The sequence below is a fragment of the Colobus angolensis genome, unplaced genomic scaffold (genome assembly GCF_000951035.1).
Source record: "Colobus angolensis palliatus isolate OR3802 unplaced genomic scaffold, Cang.pa_1.0 Scaffold134, whole genome shotgun sequence".
Classification (NCBI taxonomy): Eukaryota; Metazoa; Chordata; class Mammalia; order Primates; family Cercopithecidae; genus Colobus; species Colobus angolensis.
Genome location: NW_012114422.1, coordinates 604,801 through 631,242, shown reverse-complemented (window position 1 = coordinate 631,242; position 26,442 = coordinate 604,801). Strand labels below are relative to the sequence as shown.

The following is a 26,442-nucleotide window of genomic DNA, read 5'->3' as shown; positions in this document are numbered from 1 at the left end:
CCACCTGGAAGCTCTCCAGTCTGGACTTTGAAAATTTAAATATTTTTCAAATTTATTTTTGACCCAGTTTAAAGAAAAGGGATTCCACAGTGTGAAAGGGGCTGCCATAGCTTTGCCATTTCCCCTGAGGAAGGGCCTGAGGGAAGCTTCCTTTTGTTGGTGGAAGAAATGAGGGGAGAGGGCAAGAGTTTGGGGTAGGGAAGAACTGGACTGGAAGCTGAGTCTGGTCTTCTTTAGTCTGCCTCTTCAGGCCCCCATCCTGGCCACCTGTTCTTCTTCTGTAAAACCAGGGGGCTGGACTAAGAGGCCCTTCCTGTGCTGACATTCTGTGAAACCATAAACACTTGCCTTGAGCTACAGTTTAATGTGAGCCCTCAGGGCCTTTGTAAGTCTGGGCCATTGAAAAGATGTCTCTGCATCTTTCATGTGAGTCAAGAGGTGGCTTTGTCTTTTTTCTTGTCTGGTGTCCATACATCCCAGCTTTAAATTCCTCTTAAAATTTGGAGCCAGGGAAAATTTCTCTTGCTGCTCGAATCTTCACACTGTTTCTGATTGGAAAATGCCAGTGATATACCTCAGGGTATTTCTGTTATTGTTTCATTTGCCAAGATTCTCAGAGCTAAATACAGTGACCAGCAATTGTGGCTTCCCTCAAACAAGTCAGGTCTCAAAATCTGTCTTAAAACTGGATGTTGTTGTTTAATTTTATATACTTTAATGGAGAAGCCACATCAAATCCATTTGTGGCATTAAACAGGATAAATCACCCAGGCAGAATGACATAGTAAATAAATGCAGAAGTGCGTGAATACCCCTCCTCACTGTCAGCTACACCCATCATCTGGCCCCTTCTCCGCTCCTAGTGAGTATGCAATTACAACAACAGTAACAAATAAAATGTATAAAGGACCTACTCTGGACCAGTCATTGTTCTAAGTGGTTTATATATATTTTCTCTTTCAACAATCTTGTGTTTGGGGGTACTATTATTGTATTTATTTTAAAATGAGGATAGGCAGGATTTGGGGGGACATTAGACCCCACAAAATTCCTTTGGCCTTGGGGATCCTAGTGGCAGAGAGGCTTTGCCCCATCTGGTACGGGCTTGTTTATGTGGCTAACTAGTAAGCTAACCAAAGTCAAACAACCAAGAAAAAGACAAGGAGGAGGAGGGGAGAACTGATGACCATAGAAGGCAGGAAAACCCTCTCTGGCTTCTGACTATCCTGAGATCTACTCTGAACTCTGGTACTGACTTGAGGAATCTGTGGAGTCTCAGAGGCAGTCCATATTTTGGAATGTGTATGGAGGTAGAGCTGTGCTTGGAGGAGTCATCCTGAGTTCCTGCAGGCGGGTCTGTTAGGAGACCACCTGGGCTGCAGGGTGTTCCACACGTCCATTGAGGCACCCTGCCTACACCTGATGAGTCTGTAGAAATATTCCCCAGGGGTTGCCTGACTTCCAGGGTTGGCACTAAAGGAGGAACTAGTCAGCCCATTTGACCACAAATCCTAAACAGTTCCCATGGAATATTCAGTGCTCTGCACTTACTTCTCTTAGCCCTGAATGCCAGAATGGCCACTAGCAGGGGCAGGATGGGAAACTGTAGTGGCCTGTCACAAGCAGGCTGATCACCCAGGGCCTGGCCTGGAAGACAGACGGGGTAAGTATAGTCTTAATTTGGCCATTGTGCTCAACTGGCAATGTGCCCACAGTCAATATGCAGATGTCTAGATGTGGCCAAATAGTAAGACAATTTTAAGAAACAAATAGTTGAGCATTTGCATGTTCAAAAGTATCTCTCAGTCACCCCCTATGCCTAGTAAGATGCCAGATCCTGGGGGTACGGCAGCAAGCAAGCTCGTTGGGGACCTGCTGATTGGGAGCTCACAGCGAGCAGGCAGGCATGTGATTATTCCACAGGCCATGACTTCTGGTGTGGTTAAGTGCTGTGCTGGGGAAGCCTTCTCTTTTGGAATCACTTTGGGTGGCTCTTTCTTTAATCTGGAGATGGTATCATTGCTTGAAACATTTTTGGAACTGCCCTTTAAGAATTGCCTTTGGAGCTGATTTGGGTCACACAGGAAAATCTATCTCACTTTTATTTTATAGCCACACCTAGCTTGTGACCAAAAATGGTATTGCCCAGCTTGACGACCTATTTTATATTCCAGTCTTGGCTCTGACTTTCTTGTGAGCCAAAATTACATCCACCCTCTAAAGATGGATATTTATGACCACTGAGCATGTTAGCAGTAATTTTGATAATTTTGAAGCAATTTCTCACTTGCCCAAGCTCCCATTGTCCTTTATATCTCTGTTGTAACACTGTCCAATCTCTCTTGCAACTGAATTACCTCCTCCTGCCTGTGTTTTCCCCACTAGGGTGGGGGCCTTGGAGGATAGGCCCATATGTCTACACTCTCTATAGTACCCAGCACGGAGCAGATGTTCAAAATGTGTATTTATTATAATTGAATGTATGGGTTGAATTGAAAGGAATCCAAGAGGTGTCTCAGGATTGCTCTGAGTAACAGGAGCACTGTTGGAATGATGGGCAGCCCAGAGGGCTGCGGAATCTCACAGGTCTTGCTCCAATCCGTATTTGTCCCCTTGAGCAGCTGTGTGGCCCTATGCAAATCATTCATTCCCTCAGATCCTTCATTTCCTCATCTGTGGAATAGAGATAATAATACTTGCCTTACTCGGGCTATTATAAGGACAAGTGGAATATTCACATAGTGCCCTAAGCATAGTACCTAAATGGAGGTGATTAGTATTCTTATAATATTGGAGCAAATTCTCATTTGGATGCATAAATTCTGATTTAAAAAAATAACTTACCCAGAAGTCACATTATTTAAAATCATTTGCTGACCAAGCACAGTGGCTCATGCCTGTAATCCCAGCACTTTGGGAGGCCAAGGCATGAGGATTACTTGAGCCCGGGAGTTCAAGACCAGCCTGGGAAACATAGTGAGACCCTGCGGCTATAAATTTTTTTTAAAAATTAGCCAGGTGTGGTGGCTTGCACCTGTGGTCCTAGCTACTCAGGAGGCTGAGGTGGGAAAATCACTTGAGCTTGGGAGATCGAGTCTGCAGTGAGCTGTGATCACGCCACTGCACTCCAGCCTGGATGACAGAGTGATACCCTGTCCCAAAAAAAAAAAAAAAAAAAAGAAAGAAAGAAAGAAAAGAAAAATCATTTATCATAGAAAATGTATTCTGCAAGGAACCCTAGAGACCATTATCTAAGTCCAACTTCCTAATTTTCTTTTTCTTTTGTAGAGAGAGGGTCTTGCTCTGACATCCAGGCTGGAGTGCAGTGGTTCGATCACAGCTGTAACCTCAAACTCCTGGGCTCAGGTTATCCTCCTACCTCAGCCTGTCAAGCAGCTGAGACTACAGGCACACACCACCACACCCAGCTAATTTTAATTTTTGTAGAGGCAGGGGTGGGGGGGTCTCACCATGTTGCCCAGGAAGGTCTTGAACTCCTGAGCTCAAGCCATCCTCCCACCTCATCCTCCCAAAGTGTTGGGATTACAGGCATGAGCCACCTTGCCTGGCCCCAACCTCCTAATATTAATGAGATTCAAAATGGGAAATGGACTGACTAAAGTCATTGGTTCATGACAGAACTGGGCCAGGCCAGAGCTGTTTTCATGTGATGTTTGGTACTTACCCCTACATTTGGAGGTCTCACCTTCCTTGCAAGGGCCTTGCATTTAGGCCAGGAGCTCTGGATACTGGCACTTCTGGACAATGGTAGCTAAGAATTTAGGATATGCACTTGGGGAGCCACAGCACATGCTTTGCATACCCTTTTGCAGCAACACTTTGTCCCTCTGTGGAGTGCTGAGCATGCTGTGGTTGTGTATCTCACAAAGCTGGCATAAGCAATACAAACTGGTGGTTAGGAAGCATGCCTGACAAACCTGGTACCGTTACTTACCAGCTTACCACTGCTTGACCTCTCTGAGCTTCACCTTCTTCACCTGTAGCATAGGAACAATAATGGTATCCACCCATAGGATTGTTGTGAGGATTAAATGAGATAATGCATGAAAGTGCTTACACATTGCCTGGCACAGGATAAACACTTCTTCAAATTTACTGTTATGATCTGTAATACATCCAAACCAAATATTCTGCCTCTGGCGTCTCCACTAGTCTCAAGCTAACCTCTGATCTGCCATGAAGCCTTACCTGGTCTCTCTTCCAAGCAGGTGCTGTTGACAGACTTTTACCCCTCCCTTCACCTCGCCCCTCATCCAAAAGTAACATGACCTCTCACATCTCCTGTTTCACCCCAACCGTGGACCACAAGATCCTAAAGTAATCAACAGCAGTTGCCCATCAATATATAGGGCTAGGAACTCCTGGGTTTTCTTGTTCATCATCAGTTATAGGAAGAAAAATTGACCACTGGCTTAAACAAGTACTGCCTCTCTTAGAAGGTGTCTTGACTTTGAAGGCACTTAGACCTTTGGGAGGCCCTGCTATTCTGCAGCATGGCAGGTGCCCACATGCCTGGATGGCTGCCTTCTTTTGTTATTCCCTTGATACTGGGTTCTTTGCACATGCATGCACTTTGGGTTCTATTTGCTACCCTTTTTTAAAACCTTGACTAAAACAATGAGTAATTGGGAAGTTCTGAATTTCTATTTGGAAAACAAATTGATGAGATCAGAAAAATCCAAGTAATCCTAAATTTACAGAAGCCAGATTACTAAAACCCAAGGGCATTTTTTTTTAATATAGAAAAGTTGTATTTCACAGAGGTTTTTGCAATGCCCTGACGCTGGATTGCAGCCGTCCCTCGATTCTGGGTATTACATCATTTCATTTCAGCTAATGTAAACACTCATCACCCTGCACGTTGCAGGATTTTTCACTACGATTTGAGATTGGGCTTCATTCAGTGGGTCGTTGTGGTGATTAATGGTTTCAGAAGGAAGTGCAGCAGGAAGAGACTTTGCAGGAATGGAAGAGGTGAGGCAGCTCCATGTGAGATTCTGCAAAAGGATTAAGATTTGGCACCAGGCTTGGTTTCTGTGCAGCCTCTTAGGCAGAGAGCCCCAGGAGAGGGAAGCAGGCTGTCAGCTGTGCCTTTGCACGCTCTCAGCTGCCTTGAAGGTTGGTTGGCTCTTCCCGCTCTCTGAGGTACCCAATTTTACCTTGTTAAAGGACGGATGTTGATGCTGGAGGCTTAAAGAAGACCAGGTAAGGGTTCTTGTTGTCTAAGAAATCCTCCAGTGTTCTTAATGCATGGAATCCTGGGGACTGTTTCTTTACTAGCACCATCGTGCAGTGTTAGCCAAAATACAATTCCTCTGAGACATTTTACAAAGAGGATCAGAGAAGTTTCTTTCCTTGTTAAGAAAGTTTCTAAAACGTTTTAACCTAAAATGCTTAACTATAGAGATACAAATTATTTTTTTTTTGTTGTGCATTTCAGCTTTGAGATTTTTTTTTTTTTTTGCATGTTAATCTACAAGATCTCTATAGGTATCCTGAGAGTTTATTAGATGTTGGTTTTCATTCCTTTTGCAATGGCCTATGGTATATTATGTATCAACATTTAATGGGATGAAAACTTCTCACTCATTATATTCTTCAGGATACTCGCTTTTGAGTAAGTTGCTCTTCTTTTTGCAGATTTGGTTTGTTGCTTTCTTTTTCACCTTTTGGCTTTTGTGATTATGATACTAGTAACGAATATCCTGAAGTAGAACTAATTTCTAAGAGGAAAAAACTATACTCAGGAGTTAAATGCAAACATTTGATAGCATCCCTGATTAAAATGGACTACATGTTTTTTTGGTGTTTCAAATATGCTTTTTAAAAGATATTCAGTGTAAATGTCCATAGTTTGTGGGAAAGGTAGTGCAGTTTATCTGAGTGTTCATTTACTTATAAACATTAAAAGGATATTAGACCTTTGATAAGATTAGCTGAAGAAGAGGTCATTGAAAGGAGTAGTTTTCTGCTAACCGCCAACTCAATTCCAAATTCTGTTTCTTTTCTTTAAAAAAAAGGAGTTAAAAATAACCCAGAATAAAACTTGAAAACTGTTTTGTTTCTCTGTATTTGGCTAACTTCATCACAAAGTACTGTGTTTAAGGAATTCAAGCTATGAAGACTACTCTTGAAATGGTTCACATAATTCTATCTGTGAATTTCCATAATCCTTTTCAAGAGCATATGATATTTTATGAGTATTAGGGTTAAAATTTTCAATTAAGTGTTCATTCCTTCTACAACCCTGAGAGACAGATAACAACCCTCAGAAAAATAACATGAGAAATTGTGTCAGTGTCCTGACACAGGCTCATTTTTCCTATACAAAGTAGTGTGGAAAGGGAGCATTTGGCATATCTCCTTCCTTATGGAAGGTGTGGGGTGTCTTGGTAGAAGTGAATGTCTGTGGTTGTTGTGGTAGATGGATAGATGCAGGTACTCCTGGTCACTTTAATTTATTGGAAATCAAATGTTTTCATTAGATGTAGGGGACTCTGACTTTCCAGCTTTGGGTGAGTGAGACAAGGTCTATGCACCCAGTGGTTCTTCTTGTTTTTGTTCAGTGAGCCCTTTCAGTCCATGTCGTCCTGTTTTTCTTTTTGGAAACAGACTGGCAGCAGTCTCTTGCATTTTGTATTACTTTAATCTAGCATTTTAACCATTGTATTTTCTTTTAGTGGGACGGCTAATAATAAGGTTGGCTTAAGCCTCAATTTGAGAAGGTGTGAGAGTAGCTGTAATCTTTAGGAAAAGAAAATCATTCCAAGAGTTAAAACATGCAGACTCTTAATTGTGCTGTATCCATTCTCCTATTTTTGAGGAATCTAGACAAGCTATTGTTATAAATGCTTTTCCTAAAATGTTTTCGGAAAACCGAAACAAAATATAATTTTTTGTCAATGTATTACATTATCCTCATTCTGTCTTCTTTCTCCTCATCTGTCATTTTGGACAGAGGGAAAATTGTTCAGGTAAACAATTGAGGAACAATTGCCAGGAACATCTGGGAACAGTTGCCATGAATTATCTTTTCCTTCTTAATGTGATCTTGATGAAGGTTTTACTTGTTTACTCTTTTTATTTCTATTAAAATGGTAAGACATGTGCATGGTTGAAAAAAATTCAAACAGTATGAAAAGGGTAAACAATGAAAAGCCTCCTCCATGGCATCTTAACACTCAGTTCTTCCCTCAGCAGTAAACAATGCTTTAGACTTGTGCTTTTCAAACTTTTGTATGTATAAGCAACACCTGCAGAGTTGGTTACAACACAATTTCTTAGGCTCTTTGGGGTGTGAGGAGTAGATTGAGAGGGGAGAGAAAGATAACTATAGTTCATTATATAACTACAGTCTATAGTACCTAAGAGACAGGTGGAATTTGAGTATCCTAGTGACAGCAGGAGACAGGGGTACAAAGAAAAAAAGACTGTTGAGTTTCTTAAGAATTGAAAATGCTCTTGAGACAGTTGTCAGTGAAGAGTAAGAAGCCACGGTCATGAAATAGAGTATTGCAGTAGTGAAGAAATCCAAGGAGCTTCAGCATAAAAATGCCGTCGGGAGAGGCCCAGTGGGTGGAAATAGGGAAATAGTCCATAGTTAATGGAAAATATAGCAATAGAAGGGGGTTATGGGCCACCTGACAAGGATAATGAGATTGAGCTGGAAACTGGAATAGGACTGGCCAAGCAAAAAAAAATCAGGCCAATTAGCAATAATGAGAGTGTTTATTCACTTGTAGATTGGCAAAATACCTCCCTGGAACGAATGAGGACAAATGATCACTTCCTGTGCTAATGATTTTATAGCAGAAAAGAAAAAGAAATACTGTAGAAGGTACAGGGAGGTGTCCGTGTGTTAGCCACTGTAATTTAATAACCCTAAGAAACGTAAGATTAATGGCCTGATGCAAGGAACAGAAAACCAAGATAATGTATAACTGATGAGAATTTTAAAAGCATGAATAGTAATTATGAAAAATAGCAAGCCTCAAGGATCTTGTCAATTAATTTTTTTAAAAGGTTAACTACCAAACACCTTTTCAGAAACACAAAATATGACAAGATTCAAAAAATCTTTTTGAGAGGCACAGGTGAGAAGAACTAGGTTTTTTCCCCTACCCCACCTTCTTTGTCCAATAAAGTAAGAATAAACAGCCAACGCTAAACACTTTCTTTGTGGCAGGTATTGTGTGAAATCCTTTATGTGCCTTAATTTATTTTGCCCTTATAGCTCTGGAGGTTGGGATCATAATTATCGTTTACAGATACAGTGCAAAGAGGATTGCTCAAGGAAGAGCATATTCCTTCATAAGGAAGGCACATCTTTGAAAAAAATAGGAAGTTCAGTTGGAAAACCAGAGAAACCCACCTAGAAAGCCCAGGGAAAAGGTTCACATAATTTAAGGAGCATTCTATAAGAAACTGACATTAAAGCAAAAATAAGAGAGACTTTTATAGGAATTGAAGTGAAGGAGCCAGGCAAAAATAAGGAAGAGACTTCATAAGGAAGAGACATCTTTGAAAAAAATAGGAAGTTCAGTTAGAAAACCAGAGAAACCCACCTAGAAAGACAAGTAAAAAGGCTCACACATAATTTAAGGAGCATTCTATAAGAAACTGACATTAAAGCAAAAATAGGAGAGACTTTTTTATAGGAATCAAAATGAAGCAACCAGGCAAAGATCCAGCAGAACCTTTGCAGATGCTCAGAATACTCCTTGGGCGATAGAAAAAGGAGCCAGCAGACACAATAAATTATTTGCCTTGGTCTTTTCAGAAAAATATATCAAAATCATCTTTAGAAGCAGAGGTACTAGATCAAATAGTAGTAAATGAACAGAATGTTCTAGACTGAGTTGACAAACTGGATATGGATAAATCACAGGGACAGGTTGGCTTTCATCCAACAGTTCTAAAGGAATTCAAGGGTGAAATCATGGGGCTGTTGTTAAAAGCAACTAATTTTTACTTTCGAAAGTCTAGCAACCCCCTAAACCTTGGTTGCCTGGTAAAATTGCCCAGCTCCATCTCCCTGCAGTACATTATTTAAACATAAATTATAATATGGATGTAAAATATAATAAATCAAATAATATGTTTTCAGTAACTGTGATTTTGAATTCCCAAACCATGTCACGTCACTGTTTTGAAAGTCTTTGTGAACGTTTCATTCTTGAAATTGTTGAGAATTACCAGCCCCTTAGAATCATGTAAAATAAGCTTATCATAATTCATGTGAACTCAGTAGCAAAAGCACAAAGAAACAAATGGGCAGGGACTCAGTTTCAAGAAAGGATTCATCATACAACGTTACTTCACTAAAAGGGGAAAAGAATCCTGCAGCCTCAGAAACAGACACTCAGTGTCCATTAATTAAATAAATGCTGTGTGAAGGATTTGAAAACTAATCAGCTTCTGAGCTCCTAGCTGCACAGTCCCACTGCCCAATTTGCCTGGTGGTCTGGCCCTGCTTTCCTTTATCTCAGGCCTTCTTCCATTTCTTGAGGTCTTGACTCTGCCTAGCCCTGCAGCCCAGGTGCTCTGTTCTCTGCTTTACTGCAGGTGGCCCTAGTTTTCTATCACCCACGACCTGCACTCTGTGTCGTATAGTAGAATAATGATGAGGGTCTGGGTAAGACAGAATTGGTGCTGGGTAAGACAGAGAGCCAAGTACAGGGTTTGTCAGGATCAAAAGCTAGCAGTAAACCAGAGATGTGGAATGGAGATGGTCACTCAGTCATTTAATCGGTATTTCTTTTGAGCTCCTAGAATGTACCAGGCATTGTACTGGGGATACAAATATGAACAAGGTAGCCACTGTGATGAAGAGAAACCAGTAAACAATTACAGTAGAGCAAGATTTCTCAATCTGGACACTAGGTTGACATCCAAATATTTCCTAGAGGCAAAATTGCCCCTGTTTGAGAACCACTGTGGGAGAGTATGATAGGCGCGTGAATGGAGAAAGAATAGGCCGTTATGGGAGATCACAGCAGGGCTTCCTCATGCAGACCCGGAGGTGAAGGAAGACTGCCTAGAGGAAGTCGTATCCTACAAGGCATCTGCAGGATGAGTAGCCCTCACTTGAAAGTTGGAAGAGGACAGTCAAGGAAGGGAAAGGCTAGACCTGGAGACCAGAGGGAGGAAGCCCTGGGTCAGCCATGGGTAGCTACCATGGGTAGCTACTCTTACCAGTGGTGGATGCTCCTTTTGGTGCCAGCCTTATCAATGCCCAAGGGCCAGAGTTTCACACCTGGCATCTGATAGCATGCTTTGGAGGCTGTGCTCATGTGCGTAACTGCCACTAGATGAGGAGTGATGTGGTTTAGAGACCCTTAGGCTTTGTGGTCTCAAAGAGGGGAGGAAGGTCAGTATCTAATTCCATAGCAGTAGAATTCTCACTAAATTGACTGCTCCTTTCAGCTCCAATGCCTATTTTTGATTAGCTAAATCTAAGTTCATTTGACCAAGATTAAAAATTTATTAGCAAAAAAACTTACATGGCTACTCCACAAACTGTTTCCAAGTGCTGGTAACTGCAGACCGTTTTGGCAACTGTTTAACAAAGAATACATTGTAATCATCCTTAAAATACCTCCCTTTTCCCTCTATTTGCTCTATACCTGGCTCCTTTCTAGAGAGAGACTGGTCTGTATTTCTGCCAGCAAAGGCCCGTTGGCCACATGCTGGGTCAGCCTCAGGACTCATGCAATGATAGGCACATTCAGGAAAGATGTACTTTGTGTCTTCACATGGTAGGATCCCCTCTGCAGCATTTCTTTTCCTCTTGGCTCCTTGATCCCCTTGTCCCTCAGGGGCCCTTCAGTTTTTCTTTCTTTCTTTATTTCTTGTTTTTAATTGTTTCCCTTTGGTTTTGGTTTTGAGACAGGATCTCTCTCTGTCACCCAGGCTGGAGTGCAGTGGCACAATCTTGGCTCACTGAAATCTCCGCCTCCCAGGTTCAAGCAATCGTCCCCCCTCAGCCTCCTGAGTAGCGGGGACTATAGGCATGCACCACCGCGCCTGGCTAATTTTTGTAGAAATGAGGTTTCATTATGTTGCCCAGGCTGGAAATTTCTTAATAACAATGATTGACATTGAGCACTTGCTTGTGTCACCAGCCACAGGGCCACATGGGAGAGGAGAGAGAGGCACTAAAAGGTAGGGGAAAAGAAAATTACTAAGCCTAGCACCATACTAGCCACTTCAAGTAAGCTATCTCCCTTAATACTCCCAGAAAACCCTTAATGGGTGGTGTCTTCCTCACTTTACAGATGAGGACCAGGCCTGATTTTATACAGCTGTAAAGGGGTACAGGTGGGATCTGAGCCCTTTGTCAGACCCTGAAGCCCATGTTCCTTCTACTTCTGTGTTCTGGAGGAACTATTCAGGCCAGTGGGTCTTCTTGTGGCCCAGCTCCCAGGCCATTAGGATAATATCATCAGGGGTCTTCAGGCTACAAGGCGGATCTGGACTTGAGGGAGACTGTCATCTTCAGCTGTTGTTGGGGGCTTCTTGTGATCTACATAATCCTTATTTGGGCCATCACTTCATTGCCCATTCCCAGATTGCTGAGATGGCTTCAAAAGCAAGGACCCCAGTTCTCCTTACCCTCACAGCTGTCCTGCTGCCTGTTCCTAGGGCATAATGGAATGATGTTAAAGATTCCAGAACCAGAATTTAGGAAATCTGGAGACTAGGTACCACCACCTTCCACTTGCTAACACACTGAAGACCAAGCAACAAGTAAATCTGTTGCTTATCCAACAGATGCTTTTGCAAAATGATAAACCAGTTCTATTAGTCCATTCTCACCCTACTAATAAAGACATACTGAAGACTGGGTAATTTATAAAGGAAAGAGATTTAATTGACTCACAGTTCTGAAGGGCTGGGGAGGCCTCGTGAAACTTAATCATAGCAGAAGGGGAAGCAAACATGTCCTTCACCTGGTGGCAGCAAGGAGAAGTGCCAAGCAAAAGGGGGAAAAGCCCTTTATAAAACTGTCAGATCTCATGAGAAATCACTCACTATCATGAGAACAGCATGAGGGTGACTGCCCCCATGATTCAATTACCTCCCACCAGGTCCCTCCCACGACATGTAGGGATTATAGGAACTACAATTCAAGGTGAGATTTGAGCGGGGACACAACCAAACCATATCACCAACCATAAACCCTACCTGATTGTCTCAACTGGTTGCCCTGGGCATGAAATCACATAATGGTTATGAAGACAGGCTGAAAAGATGCACAACTTACCATCGTAAAGAGATGCTGTGTCAACAATAAAGGGGAAAAATTCCTCATTGAATTGGCTTATAAGAGAGACATGTTTGTTAAGCAAAGGGATGAGGGTGACTCCATAAGAAGGTGAGTTCCGGAGAGAAACGTTCATATTAGCGAGTCTGACTTCTGCGTCAGGCTAGCAATTGGAACTTGTAATAAAGGGAAACTTTCTATACTTAGGTAATATGACATTTTGGGCACACGGCATTGTGACTTCTATGAAGGAAAGTACCAAGAAGGTTATAATTGAAAGGATCACACTGATTACCCAACTACCCCTCTCCTTTAACTGATGATGAAACTGAGGACCAGAGACATGGATGGGTAGACCAAGTTCATGTGTAGTCAGAGCTAAAGCTAAGGCTACTCGACCTATAAATAGAGGTTTGTTTACACTGTGTATGTGGGAGAAGGGAAACCATAAAATACCTTTTATTTAGATTTTACTTGAAAATTATCTTTGTAAGGAGATTATGTCTCCCTCCAGAGGCTCTTAAAGATTTGGTCATCATGGACTGCAGGTATGCTGTGCTGGAAAGATTAGGACCTGTGCTGAAGAAAGCACCACATAGGCACACATCAAGGGGGAAAAAATGATTTTTTTCACAGAATTTATTCATTAATAAATCTATTCTTTCATTCAACCAATATTTACTGTGCACCCACAACAGTGTACCAAGCATGATGCTAAGTGCCGGGATATAGGGGTAGACAGACAAGCCTCTTTCCCTTTGAGCTTCCAGTCTAGCTGTGACCAGACATATTCTGAAATGATTAAGGAAGGTATTCAGTGAGCTATGAAAGGTAGTAAGGTGGAGCTTAACCATAAGAACTCCTGAGCGGCCTATTTGATACAGGGATTTAACAGATGGGTTTCAGAATGAGTGATTCCAAGTAAAAGCCTTAAGCTTGGTGGTCTAGTGTTTTGGAAAGTTCAGCTGTTTGCACAGAAAGGGAAAAGGTTGAAATAAGGGAACCCACCAGGAGCCTGCTGCCATAGTCCAAGTATGTGGTGTTGAGGCTTTAGCCAGAGCTGGAGCAGTCAGAATGGAGAGGAAAGGTGTCATCTGAGTCATGCTCCAAAGTAGCATTGGCTGCCTGGCCTAGGGGTTGAAGGAGAGGAAAGACACAAAGGTGTTGCTGAGGTTTCTGATCTACAGCAGCAGACAGGAGATAGAGATGAGATTATGGAGACAGTGTGCATATTTGGGGGAAAGTGACAAGGTCAGTTTGAAGCAGCCTGATTTGTGAGGGACTGGGGAATGGTCCAGGTGAGCTGTCCTCGCAACAGCTGCTTAGTCCTCACTTGTACAAGTACATTTAGGAACCTTAGGAAGAGAATGACTTTTCATGTCGTCAAGGAGACTGAACTCTTGTGGAAGACAAGTAGTTGCAGAACAAAACGGAAGATTGCTGGGGATTCACCATTCCTTCCTTTTTTAACAAAAACTGCTTATTGTGTAAATTTTTAAACAAACACAGAAATACAGAGAATAGTATAATGACCCCCTATGTACCCATCACCTAGCTTCAACATTTATAAACATTGCCGATATTGTTTTATCAATCTCCCCTCAGGAGTATTTCCTCTCTACCTTGCTGAAGTATTTAAATCCTAGATTTTATATCACTTCATGAATAAATACTTCATGGCATATTTTTAATAAATAGAGACTTTATAAAAAAAGAATGCAATATTATCATACCTAAATAAATATTCCAAATTATGATTTAATGACAAGCCTATATTCAGACTTCCCTGGTTGTCTTTAAAATGGCTTTTAATATTTGGTTTTTGGAACAGTAATCAGATGAGGTCCAAATATTACATTTGACTGATATTTCCCATGAATCTTTTCATCTCTAATAGATTATATCTTTTTATTCTTTTATACACTCTTTACTTACTGAAGAATCTGTGGCAATGGACCTGTAAGACATTCAGCTTTCTTTGGAACACCTTGAGTTAGTGTTTGAGGCTTACTTCTTATGAGTACAATAGGCATAAAATTGTTAGGTAATTCTGCAATGACCTATCTTGTATTCCTTCTGTTTAGGATTCTCAGTCCTCCATAGCTGGTTCTAGGGAGCTGAGTGCCAGGCTGTGCAAGGGCAGCAAGGATTTTCTTTACTAATGACATATTGAGAACACAGCACGTGCGAGGCCGTGCCAGGCCATCTGGGAAACACAGGCAGAGTAGAAGTGCCTTTGCCTGGCTCCGAGGAGCTTATCACAAATTTGGAAGAAAGAAGATTGCCTGAAACTAACAGATTAACATAGGCAGCTCAGTGTTGGGAAGTCAAGTAAAGCTACACTTGGCTCAAACCCCAGCCTTGACTCTTAACAGCTGGGTGTTGGTGAACAAGTCATTTTATATTTCTGAACCTAATTCCTCTTCTTTAAAATAGCAAGGAAAAACTCTGCCTACTTCAGGATTATATGAAAAGCAGGAAACATGGGCCCTGGAGTTAGACTTTAAGCCCTGCTTCCTTCTGATATTAAGTACCTGCAGTCATGGGCTACTTTACTCCATGCCAGTCCTGTACTCAGTACTTCATACACATTACCTCAGTTTAGGCCTCTCAGCAACCCTGTTTTACAGATCACAAAACTGAGGCTTAGAGAAGCAGTTTGTGTACATTTACCTACTTAGTGAATTAGGATTTAAACGCAAAGTCGAAGCTCAAACATTAAACTGCCAAGATATATTATTTCTCTCAAATGCGTATGTCAAGGTTCAATATTCTTGTTTACAAGGAGGGAGCTATCATATCGACTTTATAGAATTATTATGGAAATTAAATAAGACAAAAGGTACTTAACAGATAACAAATGCACAAAAGTATTTGTTTTCATGGTTGTTATTATATCAATGGTTGAACATTGTATGTAAAACATGAAATTGTACAGAGCCATCTATAAACACAATAGGAATATGGAAAATGGAGACATTAACTTGCATTGAGGCCCTTATGGTGAGAGAGGGGGCAGGAAGGATCCAGTGGGTCTTTGGTTATCACAGGAGATAAAAGCACATTCTAGGATAGGGGAGCAGCCCAAGCAGGGAGACTACATGAATAGGGTGTTAAAAATACCCTCTTTAAACTTCCTGTTTGTCCAGTTAATGCCAGTGAGGTTTTAATGGTCAGGGAGAACACACAGGTACACCCCTGACACCGTTAAGAAGACTGAGTGGGAAATTACAAAAAGAGGCTGTGATGAAGAGCCTGGTGCTCTGGTGGGTCTCAGCACAACCTCTGTCTGGTCCTGTGGTCTCAGCAAGTTACTAAACTTCTTTGCATCTCACTGTTTCTTTCTAGGTAAAATGGAGATCATAAAGGACTTAATGATATAGGCTATCTAGGGATGTTTGGGGAATTAGATGAAATAATATAGGGAAAGATAGTGCCGGAAAGACCCAGGGCAGAAACGAAGAGAAGTCAATAACTTAAGTCCTTCCATTCCCACATCTATGTCACCTTCCCTGCTTCTATTGGGGTTGCAGTCTTCCCTACCCCTTCACCCTCCCTATCTCAGGGGTACCACGGAGTTAGGCTGCTAAAGTGACAAAGTGAAAATGTTCTCAAGGGCTCTCTGCTTTCTGCAGAAACGGGATCCTGGGTAATACATGTGAGAATCAAGAGGAGAGAGGTTGGATGTGCTCATCTAGGCTGGCTACTTGCTTTTGCTCCCCAAATTTTCTTAAGAAGTTTATTCCCAATTTCTTGAAAAATTTAGAGGAGGGATATTTGGTGTAAAACAATGGCATCATTGGTCTTTGGGATGTTGACTGCATCTCTTTTGGGGAAAGAGAAAGCAGGGAAGGTGACCCAGAGGTGGGAATGGAAGAACTTCAGTTCTTGACTTCTCTTGGTTCTTCCATGGGTCTTCCTGCAGCTAAGAGAGATTTTCAAGTCACTAACACTTTGTTGTGAGTTAATTGTGTCTGCTCTTCCTCATACTGTGTGCAGACCACTATGGAAGATGGATGCAAACAGGAATGACCTGTTGTAAGACTGGTGAGCAATACCAGCTTGGGAGGGTATACAAGTTTCTGCAGGGGCCACAGGGGAAGGTTCCCTGTCTGGAATTGAAGGCTCAGAAGGGGCTTCCTCCAGGAAGCATTTAGAGATGGAGTGTGACTTAGCTGTAGTTACCACAAAGAGGGAACAGCATTTGCAGAAGCCTAGAAGTGAGAGAGAGGAGTCCATGATGGGTTTGGAACCCCTGTGGGGAGCTATTTCTGCAGATTCACAGGCCCCTCAGAGCTCTCCACAGAGGAAATATGGTCATTGTTTGTCAGAAGCCCTGCTGAGGCGGCATGAGGCTTAGGAGGAAATGGGGCATGAGACAGCGAGGTGATAGAAGAGTACTTCCTAGCAATCTCTCACCTGCACACCTCACCCATGTGTGCACAGCACACGGCTCACCCCTTGGGGCTTCAGTGTTTTCATGAATGAAATGAGGACTCAACGAAGTCCTTTCAGTTCCTCAGCTCTTTGGCTCTCTGAAAATATTTTTAAAGCTGAGGAAAAAAAAAATCAAGTAATACTGAAAACAGATTTCAGTCCTTATTAGGTCGCAAAATGGAAACAGAGACAGAACCTGGTATTGAGAAAGAATTCAAAGAAGCATTTAAGAAGAGACATCTTTGATATTGAGTAGATAAAGAATTTATGGCAATTTTAGTCTACACTGGGCTTGAGTTACCAACAAACAAGAAATAAATCAAAGGAGAAACCTGAGGAAGAGGAGAAAACCCCCTCAGAAGCAAGTGGGCATTTGAAAACAAGTGACTCAGGTGACCTCCTGTCGGTGGGGTGAGCTACTCAGTAAAGACAGGGCCAGTGGCTGGCACGGGAAGACATGCCAGAGTGATGGTGGCAGCAGGTGTGAGTCAGAGAGCCTGAGCTCTCTGGAGGGGCTGGCTTGCCTTTGCCTGGAGGGAGATGGGAGCAAAGGTTGTGGGCACAAAAGGATGTTGCCCCCTGCTCTGTGTGGAGGCACCAAAGGGGTCTGGCCTGGAAGGCCATTTGTAGAGCTGAGTGAATGCCACCTGGGCTGGGCAGAACTGGCATCTCTTGTGCGGTGGTGGGCATGTGATAGGAGACATGTACCCAGGACATGTACCCAGGACATGTACCCAGAGTTGCCTGGGGACCTCTGGGGCTATGAGACAGAACCACTCGGATGAGTGGGGCTGCAGACAGGCGGCTCTCTGCTCTGCCTGCTGAGAAGTCAGATTCAGACAGGGAAACTGAGAAAGGGAGGTAAATGGGTTTTCTCTCCTTGGCATTGTAACATGAGCCAAATGCATTGAATGAGGCATCAGCATTGTCACATCAGTAGTGACAATAAGCATCTGTTCTATGCCAAGCATTAGGCTCTGCCTGTTATCTACATTATTCCCACTCACAACAACCTGTCTAGGGGGCATTGTTTTTAATCCCCATTTTACCCCATATTCCAGTGAGCCCGAGAAACATTGAGCTTTGAAACTAGTGAATTGCAGAGATGGGGAACCACACCCAAGTGTACCTGTTTCTCTTACACGAGAGAGACATAGTCTAAGTTGTGTTTTCCAATCCCAAGCAGTTGTACCAATGCCGTACTCACAGTAATGTAAAACATAAGCAACATTGAGTATTATTGTTTTTAAGTTTTTACTTTAATAAATGTAAAAATGATACCTTTGTCCCCTTTTGCATTTTGTTGATAACTAGTGAAGGTGAACAACGTGTCTGCCATCTGCCTCCTGGGTGGATTGTCTTCTTGGCTTTGTCCGTTGCTAGGCAACTCATGTCATGTCACACGTGAGGATAATACGGTCCAGTGTGTTTGAGTGACCTGACCAAGGCCACACAGCTGCTTATCAGAGGGGCCTAGGCCAGAACTTGTGCCAGCACCTCTTCCATGGCTATCCTGTCTGCATCCTCCACACCCCAGCCCCGGGCTGCACTCCCAGCTTCTCATCCTGGTGCCACGGCAGGTGGTATGAGAAGCCCACCCATTCCCAGGGGCCATCCAGCAGGAAGACAGAACAGGACAGGCAGCTCTTTGACGAAAGCATCCCAATGTGAAATCCTTCTACAAAAAGCCCTGGAATCTCTTCTGATGAATAATAGGTAACCACTCAGGCATAGTTTAAAATAGTTTGGTTTGTTTTGAAATTTTTTAAAAATACAAAGAAGAAAAACGTGGAGGAGGCAGATGGCATGTTTTAAAAGAGTTATTGCTGGAGATTTTTAAAGCCAATATAAAAACTAGCTAATAAACTGTCCATCACAATCTAAAGATAGATATACCTAAAATTTCACTGGAGCACTTGAGGACGAGACCAGCTGTTACTGTGAATCTACTGTTTATTAGGCACTGACTGTCAGGCATCATGCTGAGTTTCTGAGTATTCTCACTTATTCTTCACAACCACCTGATGAGACAGATACTGTTATTGTCATTATCACCATTTTACAGATAGGCAAACTGAGGCTTATTTTTACAAGTGGCAAAGCTAGGGCTTGAACCTTGGGCCTGTTAATTACTGATGCTACCAGACACCCTGAGCAATCATCTAAGCCAGGGGAGTGGCAGCAGCCCTCTGACCTGCAAGAGAGCAATCCTTGTAAAAACAGATTATCCCAGCCACTTTGAATAATAGTTCTTGATCCAGAAAAAAGCACCCAAAAGACCACTTTTCAAGATCCTTCCCTTCTTTTAGATGAACATCAGTGCCATGTTTCAGTTTCAGTAATTGAGGCTCAAGAAATTGGCTGTATAAACCACCGTGGCACTTGTGTAGCTATGTAACAAAACGGCATGCTCTGCACATGTACCCCAGAACTTAAAGTATAATAAAAAAAAGAAAGAAATTTGCTGTAGGCAACTCTAAGTGTTGAGCTGAAATGACCCAAACTCAAGCATCTTGCCTCCTCCCAGGAGGGCTTCTATCCTTACCCGCACTGTGTGTGTGCATGCACATGCACACACAATGCAACCCACACAGCAAAACAGCTAAGAATAAAATGGGTTTGAATAACTCAAGCAAACAGTTGGTTGAAATTACAGACTCCAAGGCGAGTAGGCAGCAGACCAGGACATTCTCATTTCATGTCTACCAACAAACTATCTCCTTTTTAAAGAGAAATGTCATTTTGATTTCAGCCATCCTTGCAGGAGGTTTTTCAGTGTAAATTCCTCTTGGCCTTCCTAAGTAAAAATGAAGAACAGCTGATCCTTGTCTTGTCCAATGTATGGTTTTCCCTGGAACTTTTATGAGCTGAGTAGGATGAGCAAGAGAGAAAGTGTTCTTTAAGAGAGTCAATGGCGGCCACTCTCAGCTGCCTGGCGTTGCCTCTAGCAACTAAGATTTATTTTACAAACACATATATGGTCCTTATTGTACAGCAGGCACTGCTCGAAACAGTGTACAAATAGTAACATCCTCTTCACAACCCTATGAAGGGGAAAGTGAAGCAGAAAGGAGTCACATCACTAGAGTGGCAGGTGGGATCAGGGCTCAGGTAGCTTGCCTTTGGTGTGCATTACTCGTGGTTAGTAGTGTTACCAATTTCTTCTTACATAGAGTTGATTATCTTCATGCTGTTTTTCTCACACAGAGGTTAAACCTGAAGTTCACATATTCCATGACCCTGGGGAGAAAAAGAAACCTAACTACAATAAGCAATGGGAAATGAATCAGAGCCTGTTGATTTTGATGATTGATTTTGTGAGAGCAATTTGTCAAATGAATGAACAAATGAATGATGGCCTTTTGCGGCTTTTGTTTGCCACTTTGATATTCCATGATTTATTTCTTTTGATCTTCTAAGCCATCTAATTTAAATACCCATACATTCAGATATTATGATTTTTCATTTTTTTGAGATGGAGTCTTGTTCAGTTGCCCAGGCTGGAGTACAGTGGCGTGATCTCGGCTCACTGCAAGTTCCACCTCCCAGGTTCACGCCATTCTCCTGCCTCAGCCTCCCGAGTAGCTGGGACTACAGGTGCCCGCCACCACACCCAGCTAATTGTTTTGTAGAGATGGGGTTTCACCATGTTAGCCAGGATGGTCTCAATCTCCTGACCTCATGATCTACCCGCCTCAGCCTCCCAAAGTGCTGGGATTACAGGCATGAGCCACCACGCCCAGCCCAGATATTATGATTTATATTTGGCCTCAGTCCCCCATCTGTATCTGGCACAGTGGACTCAACTACAATTCACCTCTTGTGCATTTGACCTCTCACTCTAAAAATAAGGGCCAGATGAATGTTCATATTCCTTATAGAACAGATGATGGTTTTACTAGACGAGTGTGGTTTATACTTTAGAACAGCAGCTGCACGTATGGAATGAAATTATTTGAGTAACCTATTTTCAAACCTTGACACATACATTTGGCTTAAAATTCAACATGCGCTTTCTCAAAAAGGAAGCAAATGTAAACAGTCTTCTCATACATTATCCTGCACATCTGAATCCTATGTTTTATTTATTGGTTTCTCTTTTGAGTCTGGAATATAATCAGTTGGAAATGAGAAAGAAAGCCCTGTTCATTCACCTCTTTGTGATGCCATGAAAACGATAGAATGTTTGAGCTGATGAGGGCCCTGGAAATAATCAGAAGAGACCCTCTTATTTTATAGAAGGATTCTCAGGCCCAGAGAAATGCAGTTTGCCTGGGTTCCTCCACTCAAAGGTGGTGAACATGGGCTTACAACCAGGTTGCCTGACTCTAGGCCAACTGAGTTGGACAGTGTTGAGGTAAACTCTGAAAAGCTGGTGTTCAGGGGTTCTCCTGCCCACCACAGCTCCCCACCTGACCCCTCCAACCTCGCTCAACACCCAAATACCAGGGATCACCTGTCCGTTATCTCAGACCAGAGATATCTCTTCAAGCTTCAGGCCTGTATTCCCTTTGTGTATTAGGCACTTATCGCCACTCATCCAAACAATGCATTGACTGATAGCGCCTCCCCATCTTCCTGATCATCTCCCCCAAACACACACTCACACAAAACACTTTTAAGGCACAGACCCATTGTTCTCAAAAAGCAGTCTTGATTACCTTGTCCTTTTCTAAAATGTTGCCATTGTCCACTTCATTCACTCCCGCTCTTGTATCCCAGTTTCGATGTTGGCACACAGAAAGCACTCAATAAGTATGTCTTGAATGAATGAAAGTCTCCTCATTTCCTGCTAAAGAAATTAATCTGCATTTCTTAGCTGGGTAGTCAAGGCCCTTTATCATCTGGCACTAATCTTTTCCCATTTTGCTCCCTTCCTTCCTTCTGTTCTCTGCTAATTAAACAACCAAATAGCTGTTTTTTAAGGTAAAAATGTATTGTGTACCAATAAACACTCAACTTATTGAGTGTTAATGCCAAGCCTTTTCTAACCTTTTTATGAGTGTTAACTCATTTAATTCACACAGCAAACCTATAAGGTTGGTACTATCATTATTACCATTTTACAAATAAGGCAATTGAGCCACAGGTTAAGTTACCTCTCTATGATCACAATTTTAAGACGAGGCAGAGCTGGGATTCAAACTCAGGAAGTGTGGCTTCACATCCCACACATGTAGCCACTATGCCATGGCTGGCTTTCCTGTTGGTGTATTTTTAGTTAAAAACTTCAACTGTCTGAAAGTACATAAAAAGTAACGATTTTTCACCCACTTCAAAAAGAATTTAGATAATCAATGTGTATTCTTCCAGATGGTTTTCTTATGTTAACTAGTATATTTACATAATTTTAAAACCAAAATTATACATACTACAACATGCCTTTTAAATTTGCTATATTTTTGAGATCTTTCCATAAATATTGCTACACATATCTCTTACATATATCACTGCCTCATTATTTTTCATTGTTCCCTAGTATACTCTTGTACGGATACACCCCATAATTTATTTTGTCAGTCCCTGTTGATGAACACTTCAGCTATTCCCAAGATTTTTCCCTTAGGAACAATGCTGGAGTGAGTATCTTTATATATCTATGTGTATAATGCTAAATATTTCTGTAATTCAGATTCCTAGAAATGTGATTGCTGAGTCTGGGGGTATACACACTTAAAACTGTGATAGATACTGATAAATGGCCCCCTCAAAATGCTGTCCTCCCACAAATAGTGTCTTGCAGTTTGCCAATTTATCCTCCCACAAATAGTGTCTTGCAGTTTGCCAATTTATCCTCCCACAAATAGTGTCTTGCAGTTTGCCATGATTCCATTTTCCTCTGCACACACATTCAGGAATTGAATGCTTCTGCCTTAACTGTTCCAGTCCTTTCCTATCTGGGAGCTCATATTCTCTGCTTGTCTTGCCTCTATGCCTCTCTTTTTGCACAGTGAATGTATTTTTTCTTCCCATGCTGCTCCATAATATAAAATCCTCTTTATTCACTCAGTGGTGCTCATGTTGTATCTGTCTCTGTCTCTGTCTATCTGTCTCTCTCTCTCTCCCACACACCCCTTTCTCCTTCCCTCTCCCCTCTACCTCCTTGGTTATATAAAACCATAGTGGTTTCTTTGATACAATATTCACATCAAGGCGTCTCAGAGGCTACCTAGAGAAGAGTGAGTTCTGATTGTTCCTGGCAGTGGTGACGCTTTATGTGGTGCCAATTGGGTTGACACTTGTAGCGTCAGTATTCGGCTGTGTTGTTAAAGATGACCCCATTTTGTACCCGTTATTTAGGGCACAGCAGCGAGTGTGATTAAGAAAGGAACAAAGAGTTTTAAAGGAAAGCAAAACTGGATAAGAGCCTTTTAAATGATGAAGGAGATGAGAAAAAGGAAGATAGGGGCAAGATGTTGCTGAACTCCTCCTTCATGCCACCCCCCTTGCTTGGTGCTTTACATACATTATTGCATTTAATTCCCCAGTGAGAACAGACTAAACAGATTAGAAATGGTCTGTCTAGAAGACAGGAGGAGGATGTGAACAAAGTTTCTGAAGTCATAAATAGTTCTAGTGTAAAACTACAAAGATACCCCTTGAAGTTACAGCAGAGTGAGTTTAGGACAAGAGAAAGGTAGTAAGTAGTACTTCCAAATGGGGCTAGTAAACAGTGGACTCTGTAGCCAAAAGTGTGAACAGACGGATAATTTAAATAGCTTTTTAGAAAAGGTTTTAGACAACTGCATGGTAATACATTGCTACTGGATTTCCAATTAGAGTTAGGATGCTTGGAGTCTTTAGCCATTCATATTGAGATCAAGGATTCTAACGGTATGTACAGCCCTGTAGTCCATGAAGGCATCTGGGGGAGCAGAAGAGAGGACATTCGGGGCTTCCATCATCCCTCTTTAAACCAGAATCTCTCTACTTCTTATCTCTTGAAAGTTCTGGGCTGCTACATGAGATTTCCTTTGTGAGAGACAAAAAAAAAGTTGTTATTTTTTTTAAAAGTCTACAAACCATTGCATTAGTTGTTTGACTCCACTATTGGAGACAAGCGCTGGGCTGGTTGGACTGTGCATCTAACCGACGGGAGGAAATTTCACTCAAGGACCAAGGCTCCACCATTTCTTCTCTCAATTCCATAGTACAAGCGAGAGTCTGACAGCCTTGTAGCTCAGCCCTGACCTCAGTGGGGTGAGGACTCAGTGAGGTGAGAGAAGGCAAGTGCAGCAGCAAGAACTGCTCCTGCTTGTGAAAGAACATCCCAGTCCATTGGTAAGGCCCCCTGGCCCCATTCCACCCTATCACAAGCAAGGTGGGAGCTCGCCTGCAGCCAGTGCCCCCAAGTGCCTTGCCTACTATGTGCCTTTGAAGGAAGAGTCAGGGAGGCCAGGAGCCTCAGCCTCAGCCCTGGCTCACAGGTTCTGTGCTGTCACCGAGCTACTTACTTCACCCCTACTCTTGCCTGGTCTTTCCTTTGGGCTGTGAGTCAGAAGACAGTGGTTGAAGTTTCTGCTTACCTAACATTTTGCATCCTTAAGATTCTCTAGCACTCTCAACCTCTTTCTAACCCATGGTCTCATCTGTGTTTCTGTAACAACTCCTACTAATCAGGCTGTTAGGAGGACTGACAGAGATAATGAAAGCTAAACACTTTTCAGGGTGCCTGCTGCATGGTAAAACCTCAGTAAATGGTAGTATTGGTGGTGGTAGTTAGGTCATTTTTATACCCCCTCCACCCCCTGCTTCCCCTGCTGATATCCTGGTTCCTAACCCTGTGACTTGGAGGGACTTGGGCTTCTGCCATGATACCTGCTTCTGAGCCAGTAATCCCTGACCCTGACATCTTCCTGCTGCCTTCCAGTCCCACAGCTCACCCCATCAATACTGATTTTCTGTCCTTGATTGTACCTGCAGTGACATCACAAAGCACAATACATTATACACAGTGATACCCAGTAACAGCCCTCTTTGTATTTACTGCATGTAGAAAAGAACTTTGTCTCTTAAGAGCACTTCACATATGTCATTTCATATTTGATAGTCTTCCTTTTCTGCAATCAAAATGTAGAAATATCAATGATTTGTCCTAAGGTGCAGGCTTGCTAGTGGCCTAAGGTGCAGGCTTGCTAGTAGTATAGACAAGCAGAAACCCAGGTCCTCTGAATCCCAACTTCTTGTTACCATTTCCTGCCATCCTTTGAGTTTATGTATTTAGATATATTGGCCTTTGCTTAGATTTATATAAACTTGTAGGTTTCCCTGTGAATCTGGGAGCAGGATGAAGGTAAGAGTTTAACTTCTGCTTTGCAGTTATAATGTAGTCAGTTGCTAAAACGTGAGAACACTATCTAGGTGTTAATGAAAAAAATATTATGTGTTAATGAAAAAAATATTATTTTTGACCATTTTTGTTTCAAAATGGTCTGGGCTTGTCTCAATAAACAGCTGTTAAGATGTTTATCAAATTTATTGCATTCCCCAAAATCTAAATAAATACCTGAGATAAAGAGAAAATGTGACCCACTTGAGGTTAGGAGTTTGAGATCAGCCTGGCCAACATGGTAAAACCCCATCTTTACTAAAAATACAAAAATTAGCCAGGCATGGTGGCACGCACCTATTGTCCCAGCTACTTGGGAGGCTGAGGCAGGAGAATTGCTTGAACCTGGGAGGCAGAGGTTGCAGTGAGCCAAGACTGTGCCACTGTACTCCAGCCTGGGTGACAGAGCAAGACTCTGTCTCAAAGGAGAAAAAGGCGAAAGATTTATGCTATCTGAAGAGAAACCAGAGTATTCAAAGGAGAAAATATGGCCAAAAAATAAAATTAAGTTAAATAAAGCTAAACTGCCTTAATAAACAGAAAATGGCATAGGCTTGTAAGAAAGGTATTCTACATAAAATATTTTGCCTCTGCAACCAGCAAATTAAAGACGTAGCAGTTTTGTCTCTCTGTGCCAAAAATCACAAGAACTTTTATTCTTGTTCTCATGATCCACTGCAATGTTCTCTATTCAGAAAGCTCTGGGATGGTTTGTTTTTTTTTTTTCCCCTGGCTCTTTTGATGTTCCTCAGACAAAGACTCTTGAGGCTGCAGATTTGATGTATGTTTTTACTAGTGCAGAGATGGGGTTCAGGGGGACATTCCACATGGGCTTTGATGTTAGAATCCTTTGGCAAATCATGTTTGCCTTTCAAAATGATATCAGGAGAATAGACCTTTTCCTTTTTCTCTCTCTCTCTTTTTTTCTTTTTTTTTGAGATGGAGTCTCACTCTGTTGCCCAGGCTGGAGTGCAGTGGTGCAATCTCGGCTCACTGCAAGCTCCGCTTCCTGAGTTCACGGCATCCTCCTGCCTCAGCCTCCTGAGTAGCTGGGACTACAGGCACGCGGACAAATTTCTTGTATTTTTAGTAGAGATGGGGTTTCACCAAGTTGGCCAGGATGGTCTCGATCTCCTGACCTCGTGATCCACCTGCCTCAGCCTCCCAAAGTGCTGGGATTACAGGCGTGAGCCACCATGCCTGGCCAAGGATAGACCTTTTCTAAGAGTTGTCAAGGAAATAACCTCATGTGCAGAAAAAGTTTTATGCACAAATATGTGTATCATAACAGCTTTACAATAGTGAAAACCTGGAAACAAATTAACAGTAATAAGAGAATGGTTACTTACACTGTTGTTAAATCATGAGGAGGAATTTCACATAGAATTCA

The 26,442-nt window shown here is 42.2% G+C and overlaps 1 protein-coding gene and 1 long non-coding RNA gene across 3 annotated transcripts in view; one reads left to right on the top strand and one right to left on the bottom strand.

The window, feature by feature from the left end:
• Window positions 1-26,442, top strand: part of PLCE1 (phospholipase C, epsilon 1) — a 368,205-nt gene that overhangs the window by 99,721 nt on the left and 242,042 nt on the right. The gene's annotated exons all lie outside the window — the stretch shown is intronic.
• On the bottom strand, window positions 15,160-24,618 carry LOC105506232. The gene is made up of 3 exons (XR_001000893.1): window positions 24,178-24,618; window positions 19,844-19,981; window positions 15,160-16,205 (listed from the first exon to the last, which is right to left on the bottom strand). It is a non-coding gene; the product is annotated as an uncharacterized LOC105506232 (long non-coding RNA).